Source organism: Pinus tabuliformis, chromosome 9 (genome assembly GCF_031772625.1).
Source record: "Pinus tabuliformis cultivar Carrire ecotype Pingquan chromosome 9, CPIR1, whole genome shotgun sequence".
Taxonomy (NCBI): Eukaryota; Viridiplantae; Streptophyta; class Pinopsida; order Pinales; family Pinaceae; genus Pinus; species Pinus tabuliformis.
The window spans coordinates 438,607,648-438,616,800 of record NC_142307.1 but is presented as its reverse complement, the minus strand read 5'-3'; the positions used below and the strand labels follow the sequence as shown (position 1 = coordinate 438,616,800).

General features: G+C 41.5%; 1 pseudogene; it reads right to left on the bottom strand.

Moving 5' to 3' along the window:
• Window positions 1–886: 886 nt before the first annotated feature.
• LOC149149047 (large ribosomal subunit protein uL16 pseudogene) lies at window positions 887–1,805 on the bottom strand (annotated as a pseudogene).
• Window positions 1,806–9,153: the final 7,348 nt, after the last annotated feature.

Genomic DNA, 9,153 nt, shown 5'->3' with positions numbered 1-9,153 from the left:
AAACGACAACATGAGCTGGGAAATTGAATCAAAGACGCAGAGTATTTCGTGAGGCAAGATAGGCAAGAGGTTTAGCAATCAAATTGAAGTAATATGGAGTGGAAAGACTATTGAGAGGTTGAAAAGGGCATAACCAATGAATCCTTTTCAAATAGAAGAAGACACATAGAGGATGAATGCTTTTCACAGGAAGAGCAACAAACTGGATTCTACCTTTCTTACTTAAAAACATTCAACTGGAAATGATTATGAATGAACTGTAAAACATAACAAGATATGCATGAAACAAAAATAAGGACATATGCTAAACTCATCCCACATGAATCTCATGAATCAGAGCTGCATCATTTTATTAATTTCCTGGCCAAACTATACAGTGAAGTGCTGAGTTTTCTTTCGCACCTTTCCCAGAAACTCCAACCCTTTACAAATTATTTTCAATACAATAAATAAACTCAGAGGTGGGAAAAAAATCGATGAATATAGGGAGTTGTTTCAACTAAAATCATGAAAGTAGAAAAAGAGTCATTTATCTGTTCTAAAGACAGAACAACGTTACATTATTCCACTGGAAAATTTTTGATGACCAATGAAAAGGCGAAAATTGTAGCGCGAATCTCATTGAATCATGACTGAGGACAAAAATAGGCAATCCATTCCTATCTCTCCGTTGTGGTAGATATTCTTCGTCCTAAATTTGGCTTTCGGTCTTTGACTGTTCACCTACCCTTTTTTCGTTTGAATAAAAACTGTCTTTTAATAAAAATGGTTTTGAACTAAGATTTCGCCTTTAATAAAGGGAAAAATGTATTGTCAATGAATGATCCCAACTGAAATTTTGCTAAACTCAACAATATCTCCCTCAATACCAGCAAACACATATGGATCATGATCTGACATATGCCTGCCCAGGACGTCGGTTGGACAATCGACTGCGGCAACCAAGCAAGTTGGAATGCACACCATCAGGAATAATTATGTTTTCAGACTTCCACTTCAAGTAGTTAGCTCTGATATACTTGGTGAACCCCCTAAACGATGCATATGACAATGAATTATTTTCTGCTGACCATAATTATCTGTCTGACAAGGAATATGAACTTTGGCATGACGTGGAGCTTCTTGGACATGATTTGAGTGGTTGTCCCTCCATAGTAAAGGAGCACTTGGCCTATGGCCCCGTGTGCACAAGTCCCCTGCAGTTTTCCAAATGATCCTCTCATACCAGTTTGAAGCCTCTCGGCTCCGGCGCACAAAAGCATCTTGTTAATACGGGGAACATGGAATGGCTAAAGACGAACAGGCAGATGTAACACATCCTTTCTGGCGAACTTGGCCATTTACTTGTTACAAGCAATACGGGCTGCTTCCAACGCCTCGCTCGTTACATTATATTTCTCCCAACTCACCAGGCGAACGCAAAAAGGAAACTCGTCGGCTGCTCTTTTCTTGGCACCAACATCGTATATACGGATTTTGAGATTTGGAACACCCGACCGTATCGAGATTTCGGGTAGGGCTTGTTCTTAATCTGATGATAACATCTTGCTGAACATCCTTTATAATTTACAACAGCGAGCCGAACGCTCGTAATGGAGATGAATCCTTCATGAATAGAAACAATGATATGACACACCTGCAGTTAGGGAGCATAGGAAATTGAGTTAGTTTGAAATTTTGATGAAGCGGTGGTGAAAAACTAGCTTGTCAGCCCTGTGCGCCACGCTCATTGGAAAATACATAGTGGCAGGAGGCCCTGTGCGCCACGACCTCCCAATGCGTCGTGCCTTCTCCCAATGCGCCATGCGCACTCCAAACATATAGTCTCATCTTTAAACTCACAGTTTCGGCTTCTTCACAATTCACCTTGGCTTCTTTACCCTGGAACATATTTTGGTTGGAATTGATGAAGTCGAAGAATCATTACCCATATTCAAGTCCTCTCTGCATGGGAGGGAGATCTGTTGAGCTTCACTTGATTCTCTTTTCTTTGCAGATGAGGGGGAAAGGCAGGCACAATCTTTCCATAGATTTTGAGGCGTTATGACCATCAGAAAGCCACAACCCATCATTTTCAAGCCTGATATGACTGACGAATTTGTTGGTGGTAACCTCCAAAAGCTGTCTTGTTCTATGCCATTCATTTATCAATTGAGATATAAAGCTAAGAAGAGGGAGACAAATCATGAAAAATCCAATATTCTTATGGTCAATCGCAACATGATCTGCAGCCAGAAGGACCAAACACAAAGAAAAAAATCCTGCTTCACATGAAACAGAGATGATCTCCAAAAACTGAATTTGCTTCTCCACGTTTTTGCTTCGGTTCCCTGATGTTATTTGGCGTGAAAATGAAATTTTGGAACACAAAAATGCCTCTTATGATAGGGATTTTATTTTTGACTTGTGCACACCCACTTTCTGAACTTTGGCACTTTTGCATTTAATACAACTCTATATTTTGGTTTCCTCACTGATTTTCTGAGCTTGAATGATGGATTTTCTCGGTTGATTTTTGCAGGGATGGTGGCATCGGATTTTAGCAAAAAATGATCAGAGGCTGCATTTGAACATTTTCAACCGAACAACCTAGAAAATATACAGGGCAATTATTTCAAAAGACAAAAAGACGACTTTTTCTTCAAAACAGGTTTTTGAAGAAAAGTCATAATCAATCAGTATGACAATGAAATTTTCGAAATGAAAACATATTTTGAACCTCCCTCTAGCCTGCTGCATTTTTGGACATTTTTGAAGACCAAATCGACTAACCCTAGACCTAGTGACTGAAATGACTCTTGCTGACCTAGTCATTAAACAAGACTGTAAATGACTTTAAAATTGATTCAACAAACAAACCTAAACTAGCAAGATAAGGCATGAGGGGAATGAGTAACAAGGCCCTTCCGTCAAATAATGGCATGCCCCTAGTGGAATGCAACTGAGTGAATCAAGCGAGACACCTAAAAATGAAATGCAAAAAGAGTTTTGATCTCTGACGAAGGGATATAAAGACCGACTCTAACATTGGCTCCAATGGGGATGGTAGCTCCTTGGAGGTGCCAAGAACGACAGATCTTTGGAAGAGCTAGACAGTGCCTTTGTCCATTGGGCTATGGAGTCCAAATCAACACCAGACTGTTAACTGATTTACTGACTGAAAATTTGACTCAAACTAACTCGATGCAAACTGAAATGACTGAAAAAACTTGACTCTAACAAACTAACTCAAAATACTAAGACCTGAACTTAAAACTTAAAGCTTGGTGGTAGTACATGACCACCTATGTTTCTTACAAGACAATATACCATCAAACTATATCAAAATGCCAATGTAACCAATCAAGCAGATGCCTTCTTGATTGATTCTCCTGATCAGATCTCCTGGTCAACAGTAGATACTTGTAACTGGGCATCCAAAAACATAATTGACCATGATCTCCTTCATCACTGAATACTGCAATAATCACCTTTACTGCTGACTGCAACATATTTGCCAGTGGATCCTGAAAAACATGAAGATTTACCTCCTGCTGAAGAAATAAGGTGTCTTTTTCTTTTGATTCTGATCTTCCTTCATAATGTACTTCAGTAAAAGTATGTTCCTGGTCCTCAAAAAATTCTGAACAAGTAGATGAGTAGATTTCCTCTTCACAAAACATTTCAAAACATGAGACATATGAAAAAGAATCTGAAAGGCAGTCCTGAATGTTTTGATATCCTGTAGTCTGAATATATTTTTGATCATCTTCATATGATATGTGTTGGGGGGAAAAGTATCTAATGCAGAATGCCTCTATCCCACTCTGAAGGTGATAGTACTCCAGCAACAACTGAATGCAAAGCTATTCAAAGTTTCTTCTTTATGAGATGAGAGAGGGAAGAAAAGGATGATCTACTAACCGTTATCTTGCGCTAATAGTCGATCCAGTCTTCACTCCTTGCCGCTTGCTCCCAGCTCCTTGCCCTTTCACCGACCCAGCTACACACAGATCCTGTAAAAGCACAAGAAAAGGAAACTACAAGAAGCATACATCCATAATCGATTATAGGATTAGCATAAACCAAATATACAAGCATCTATTCATCATAAAGACACATGCATATAGAAGAACCTCAAATACTTTATTGATAATAGAAGTAAAGTTCTGAGAGAGTTACAACCATAATGGGCCCAATCCAGCAACACCTCCCAGCTGAAAGAAATCTCCTCTTCACCTCCTTCAAGCAAAACACCCAATAGCTCTATACACAAACCAACATCACTTCCTTACTTACACAAAATTCCAGCCTCCCTAGACCTCATGAGAGAGATCTATATATAGGGTTTTGGAGAAAGGATGAGTCATCTTGAGACTGGCCTGAAGCTGACTTGTGTCCTCTCCCACTTTAGTTAATCTTCAGTTCTTGAGTCCACTTGGAGAATCTTGCTTCCACTTGGAGATCAAGACTCTCTTACTCATCACTAGGCGAATTCCTTGACCCAAGTGTCAGTTTGGAAGCTTCCTGGGCAGTTGACACCTTCCCGAATGACTGTGCCACTTGGCCAATCTCGCCCAGCGCAGGTAGCCTTCATCAGTTTTGACCTTTAGCGCAGGTACAAGGAGGAGCAGTTGACATTCAGCACAGATGCTCAGTGGAGCAGCTGACATGATCCAGAAATAGCCTGTTTTTGAGTGTTTTCAGGTGGAGAACTGATTTTCAGTGCTGTGGTTTGCAGACCTTGTTCCTCTAAGGGTAAGAACAACATGTTTAGGGACTTTGGATCCCTCAGATTATTGACATTTCATGCTCCATGCTGTTAGGCACAAAAATGTCTATAACAGTTGCCCCCTAAAGTATGAGGTCGTTTATCGGGTGAAATGCTTTATTAGGAGGATCCGAAGTTCATTCAATCGGCTGAGAGGTGCCCTGCAATAAAATACAATACAATACATTATTTTTCATTCTGATTTCATGATCTAGCTGAGGCGAGAATTCCCATGCTCAGCTTTATAAATTCATTTTGGTACACATAACAGACGACCGTCTGATTATAGACTGATAATTCTCTGCTGAAATTATCATCCTTTGAGTAGGATGATCATCTGCTGCAATGATGTACATATCAAATGTCTTTATATTTCCGGAATATATATCGCAGCCCGGATGGATGAAACTAGATCCGGGGTCTTCAATCTCATTCGATCTTCACTCTAAGTACAAGTCGATCCATGTGAGAATTTCGCTGAAGTCGAACATGGAAAGACATCGCTTGATTACCGGTCAATAAGGTAAACCGTTAACAAGCGCGAGAGGAGTCACCAATAATTACAATGACCCTCAAGATACGGCAGTACAATTCACGTGGTGTGAATAAAGGACTTGGCATCGAACACCACGCAAAATCTTCTGGTCAAAGGTCATTGATGTATACCTGTCGCCGGAAGTGAGAAACTTGCCATTGAGGCATGCAAGCTTCAAAGTACTGGGGGGGTGTTCCTAGATCAACTTCTTGGATAATGAGCTGAAGTCGACAAGAAGCGATCCGTCAAAGGAGGGCCTTAATGAATCCCACATCAGTGACACGGAACGGAGCTAATGACTTTAGTGGAGGTGAAAACAAACTGTGAGATATGATTCAGGGTGGCGATCAGGGTGGATGAAGGATAATGTATGGCAGTGGATGGGACACGGTTGACTCTTTCTGAACACATCTCTTGAACATATAACGACACTAATGTGATGGATCGGTAGCATTACCCCAAATACGGATGGTTTGACGAGGACCATGGTGATGAGACCGGTGAATGAAACAACCCAACCCGATGTGGTACAGAGGACAAAGTGTCATGTTCAAGAGCGAGTTGCTACCATCAAAGCTTTGAGGTTCTCCCAATTTTTCCCCAGTCATTTCTGACCAGTACCTCTTTATTTTTGTCAAGCTTGAGGAGGATAACATATGCTTGTTCTATAACCTGCCCTTCGGGCAAGCCCATCGCTATGTTTTGACGAGCCTAGCGATAGGGAAACTCGTTCTCGTCTAAAGACAAGTTTGTCGCTATTTAATAATTTTAACGAGTCTAGCGACAAAGACAACTCGGTCCTTTTCATTTTTAGAGAGTCTGAAAAGGTACAGAAAGTTAACTCCACAATTCCTTTTTCGTCATCTAATCCCTTAAGTCCGAAAAAGTATAAAACAATACAGAAGGGATGAGTTTTCGATTACTTTAACGAGCCGAATAAAACAAGCGCTCGACCTTTTTGTGCAATAATCCCTCAAGTCCAAAAAAGATTAAAATCTAGAAGAGGGATAGCTCTTCCGGTCCTTTTAACGAGCTGGAAGGCCAAAACTCGGCAAACTTTTCATATTTTACGAGTCAGATGAAAAGAGCTCAAAGAAGACTCGTCTTTTGAGGAACGAGTGATAAACAGGGATAGCAGCAGATTCCAGGTGCAAGTTGGAATTTTCCAATCACGGCAGTGTCACAAGGATGGCTAAGTGGAATCACTCTTCGCAGCTGTTCCTCAAAATGGGTAAACAATCATATGGAGGTGAACGATAGGCCAAATGGAATGGAGGTGGCGGGTGCAAACACGACCAAGGCTTTTATGGCTAATAAATTTACGATCACAATGGTTATTTACCGGAATAGGTTCTTTTTTTAGATAAAAATGAGCTTAAACTCTGGAGGAAACATTGCTCACTGCTTTTATTTATTTTTTAACGAGCATGAAGACCGCGTTAAAACTGCTCGGATCTTGCATTTATTTTTTAACGAGCATGAACTTTATGCTAAAACTGCTCGATTTGTGGTCAAATTTTTGATTTTTTACCATTACTAGCTTTTCTCTTTTCAAATGTAGTACTGTATTTTCAATTGCTGCAACAAACTATGTTAGAAATGGATAATATTTGCATGAAAATGAGATTATAACCCTAATATTTCACTTTGTACTATGTAAAAAGCCATTAAAAGGTGTTTTTACCTCTCATTTACCATTTCATTTGCATTTGGTTTGTTGGAGCTCTGGAGGTGCCTCTTCCCCCTTGATTTTCACCAGCTGATTCCGGGAGATTCTGCGGACGATTTTCGGCGCCGTCTGGACCAGGTAGGAGCTAAACCCTAGCTCTTTCTTTTCATGGTTTCCTTTTCCTGTTTTTACCTGTTTTCTGGTCTTTCTGAGCTCCTGGGGTTTTGCCAGGGCGCCCTAGGATCAGCGCAGGTTTCCCTTTCGAAACCTGCGCTGAAGGTCAAGCTGCCTTAAGGCAGTCTGACCCTCAGCGCAAGTGGGAGACTTCCTGCCTGCGCCGGGCTCAAAAAGACTGAATTTTAAGGTTATTTTTGATGATTTTTTCGCCAGTTTTTCATCAAAACAGGAACTCATTCTCTCTCTTGTTTGCTTTGCAGGGTGACTTGAGCAAAATGTCCCTTACATGGCGAGAACGAGAACATAAAGAGGAGGACATGATTTCCCTCCATGACCCGGTCACGGTGAACGCGCTGCGGAACTGTGGCCTGCTGAAGTTCTTCCGTATCTCTAGTATGAGAGCACAGATTTCTTTACTGCAGTATATGCTTGATGCTTGGGATCCTGTTAACCAAGTATTCCAGATTAGGGGGAAGACCATCCCCTTGACCATAGAGGACATCTACTTCTTGACTGGGTTGTCAAGACGTGGTGCCTTCGTTTCCTTATCAGGTACGGCTCGGGGGACTGATTCCACCAGAGATTATGTCTGCCAGTATTGCAGGGAAGGTTCTCAGCCGAGCAGAGACGGCAAAATCGTTATCCGTGAGATTACTGATCGGGCTCTCAGGTCCATTATGTTTACTATTGGTAGGATGGCCGGTAGCACAACTTTACATGTTGCCAACAGGTCCTATATGCAGCACGCCTTGGAGTGTCTCCAACCGAAAGTATTCAACTGGTGTGATGCAGTACTTGTTCAGATGAAAATTCAATTGACCAAGATAAAGGACGGGAAGCTGAAGAACTTTGGATTTGGTTCTATTCTGACTGCCTTTGCCTTGGAGAAAATCCCACTGATGCAGCCTCAGTACATCATACTTGACTTGCCCTCTCCGACCGAGCCACGCATGCAGAGGTGGGTTGACCACATGTCTAGGCATGCAGGTCAACCTCAGATTACTTTCACTGAGGCCTTCTTTAGGTGGTTCGAGTGCCAGGAGATGGCATTTTCTGAGTATCCATATGTGGGTATGGATTTCCGAGGTGATCTGGATTTGGTTCTACCGGATGGCGAGCAGTGGGGTGCCATTGGTAAACTCTTTGACCACATTACTATTTATTGTTCTTGTTCATAACGTTGCTGTGCTTTATTCTATCAAGACTTTTAATTGTACTCTTGGGTGCATGCAGATATTGGTCCTGTTCGTCCAGCAGTTCGTCCGAGATCGCTAGCTGCTGCCCCAGTAGGGGAGCCTGCTAGGAGAGTTGTTATCCGCGATCTTGACGACACCGAGACCCTTACAGCTGTGCAGGAGCAGGTTGAGAGCCTTACTCGTGGCCTTCCGGATGTACAGATCGACGAGTTACCTTTACAGATGCAGCGTCATACCATTGGCGTGCCTAGACGATGGACTCGTCTCTTGCGCATGATTGCACTGGCCGTGACGTACTATCATGAGCACCACTAGGCTAGGGTGCCCCCTAGCATCTTTTTGAGTTTTTAGGTCATATGACCAATTTTGTCTTGGTTACAGAGCATTATGTATGAACTTATATAAACAGCTTATATATTTTGATTTTCGGATTTTATTCTGGTTGATTTACGTGATCCATATGTACAATCTTTGATGATGTGTCCCTTTTATAAATGTTGCAAATGTCTATCTAACACATAGTTTGCTAATGAGTCTGTTAATGTGTTTAAATTTCTTGAAATATGTTGATATTGAATTGAATCAAATCGCCTTTCCAAGATCTTAACCCTTAGGAACATGCGATAAATAGCTGGATTGCGAACAGAATATATACCATTGAGTTGTAGTATGACGAGCTGTGAGTCTAGCCTGACAATTAGTCGGCGTATGCCACATGTGATGGCATCAGAGAGTAGTTCTATCAACACGCTATACTCAGCGATGTTATTCGTTGATTGCCCAATACATACACCTCTGAAACTTACTAACTCGCCGCTTGGATCAA